At 35.6% G+C, this 2843-nt stretch overlaps 1 non-coding gene across 1 annotated transcript; it reads right to left on the bottom strand.

Moving 5' to 3' along the window:
• Nucleotides 1–373: 373 nt before the first annotated feature.
• Smp_tRNA_01605_Pseudo_TTG.1.1 lies at nucleotides 374–445 on the bottom strand. The gene has a single exon. It is a non-coding gene (tRNA).
• Between the last annotated feature and the right edge of the window lie 2398 nt (nucleotides 446–2843).

Genomic DNA, 2843 nt, shown 5'->3' with positions numbered 1-2843 from the left:
CTAGACAGTGAAAAGATAAACCGTAACAAAGAAAAGTCAAGTACACAAAAAACAATGTGATAACTATTTGGAATAATAAATCAGTATAACCAGGGTAGGTTTAGGGTAAGATTTATTTAATCTGTCTAGTTGATCTTTTATTTTCCAAATAGAAATGTCCTAACAAATATATGTGTGATCAGATTGTTCATAATGTATTGCGCAAATATACCACATAAATCTGATAATCTTCGTCTTCTCATTGCATTATCGAAATTTATCAAAGGAACTAATTGGTAAGCAAAGACGGATAGTGGCTCTCAGTTGAATCCAGGACGCGCGTTCCGTCCTATTAGGGATTTGTGAGCTGGATGTACTTGCATCTCAGAGTTGATGTTCACTCTGGGACTCGAACCCAGTAGCTTTCGCTTCAAACGCCATCGCATTATCTACTCGGCCACTGAATCCCGATAGCCACTTGCTTGCGCAATGGGGTAAAGTTTAAATTCAAACAAACAATACTAAGTGAATTCAAAGGAACTAATTGTTTCAGATTTATAATGTGTTACTTTTATTAAACACTTGATTTCAGTCACCCTTGATAACTATCCATTAACGGAAAAGAAATATTTCCAACATCCGAGATGGATAAACTTCACCGGTTATGATTTTTCACTAGTTCATGCAGTGAGGTGTCCAGTACTGGGATTAAATATGAATGATATCCATAAAAATTCATTGCTAATAGTCATTGTTTCATAGGTAATGTTAAGCTAAAGTAGGAAATTACACAAAATATATGAGAAATGAAGATAACAGTATGGGATTACGGTTCAATTAAATATAAGATATTTACTCTACATACAAAGATCAGTCTTCATCTCATTGAATACCAAGCTTTTCGATGTTTTAATGAGTTAAAAACAAATAACAACTGAAAGACTTAAATAGAGTTTATAAATAATTAGAGATTATTTATCTTTTCCTGGTTATTTGTTCACAAATGAAATGTTCAACCTCATTCTTTTCAAATACCAAATAAAACTAGAACGTTTTATGTTGAAAGCATTTGACTACGACTAGTGTACCCTGTTCTACTGGGACAAAAGAGATTGAAAACAAGGTAATTGGGAGGTTAATCTTTCTGTCGTTAAAAAATGAATTTCGCAGAACGGCCATCTAGTGCTTCCAGGTTGACTATGGTGGTGTAGCATCAATTAACTCATGAATTTAACTATAAAACTACTAAAATCTCTACGAAACCCCCCTTCTGATAATAATCATATGATCACTGGTGACTGACTTTAACAGTTATTTCCCGGAGCTCAAGTGACCAGTGGAGTTCAACCACGTCTGTTGTGAGATAGTGAATCACTGAAGACAATGGCGGATGATGGAACATTTTCGTGGATTGGTTGAAGTTAGACATTAACACCACTGGATGCCAGTTCAGTGGTCTAGAAGTTAAGCGTTCGCACTCGAGACCAATAGGTCCTGGGTTCGAATCTCGTGATGCAGGATCGTGGATGCGTACTGCTGAGGAGTCCCACAGTAGAACGAAACAACCGTCTAGTGCTTCCAGGTTTTCCATGGTTGTCTAGCTTCAAGTGACTCATGAATTCAACTATAGAATTACTAAACTCTCCACAAAACCCCCTTATGATAATTTTGCGTTTCACATTTCCTAGTTTTAAAAGTATTCTAATATAATAAATGAATCATTCAAATCCATTTCTTATTCAATTTTGTGTTTATTTGATCTTCTAAATTTTGTTTGCATTACATGTCATGAAAACTTTTTAAAAGCATTTCTTACTTTGACAATTTATATTTCGATATTAAATGTATTTGTTTAGTTAAATATATGACATATTTAATGGACTGAATGAGTAAACAGACTTATGTATATATGTACTTACATATAACTGTACTTGTTCATCATGGATACAATTGATAATCATCAGTATAAATATGATGGTGTTTCTCAAATTGATGTCAAAATAAACTGATAGATTAATTGAAGTGAATGTTTTTGATGGGTTGTTTAACTTTCCATTGTCTTCGGTGGGTGACTGCTTCATACCTGACACGGTTGGATTTTAATGGTCACGGTTTTTCACTAGAACTCTGAGAATTACCGCTCGCAGTTAGTTACTAGTGAGTACATGATAATTATCAGTGTATGATTGTGGGAATTGTTGAGATCATGAACCGATCAATGTTGAATTAACATTGAAAACCTGGAAGCACTGAACGGCCGTTTTGTTTTAGTATGGGACTCCTCACTAGTGAGCATCTACGACCGTACATGTGGGATTCAAATCCAGGACGTTCAGTTTCTTGTGCAAATGCTTAACTTGTAAGTCACTGAACCGCAATCCAACAGTTTCGATGTTTAACTTTAACCAATCTATGATATTGCACGACCATCTCAACATAATAATCTGCACAACCCTACACTGATAATTATCATGTACTCACTAGTGACTAACTGCGAGCGGTAATTCTTGGAGTTCTAGTGAAAAGCCGTGACTATTGAAATCCAGCTGTTTTGGATTTGAGTAAGTTACCCGCGGAAGACAATGGGAGATTGTCGCCTAATATCTCAGTCTGGTTTACGTTTGATAGTCTTTTGCAATGTATCCTTATTTGTGTTGTATCTTCCAAGTTAAGTCAATTTTTACATTCCTTTAATCATTGCGTTGTATATTAAAGTGTAATTCTTATTGGTAAATTTATTGTGAACCGTAAACTTTTTTCGAACTCAGTACCCTCGCTTCAAATGCCATCGCGTTGTCCACTCGGCCACTGAGTCCTGATAGCCACTTGCTTGTGCGATGGAGTGGCTATCAGTGGCTATCAGG

The sequence above is a fragment of the Schistosoma mansoni genome (assembly GCF_000237925.1).
Source record: "Schistosoma mansoni, WGS project CABG00000000 data, supercontig 0151, strain Puerto Rico, whole genome shotgun sequence".
NCBI lineage: Eukaryota > Metazoa > Platyhelminthes > Trematoda > Strigeidida > Schistosomatidae > Schistosoma > Schistosoma mansoni.
Note: the sequence above shows the minus strand (reverse complement) of the source record. Positions and strands in the feature narration are given on the sequence as shown.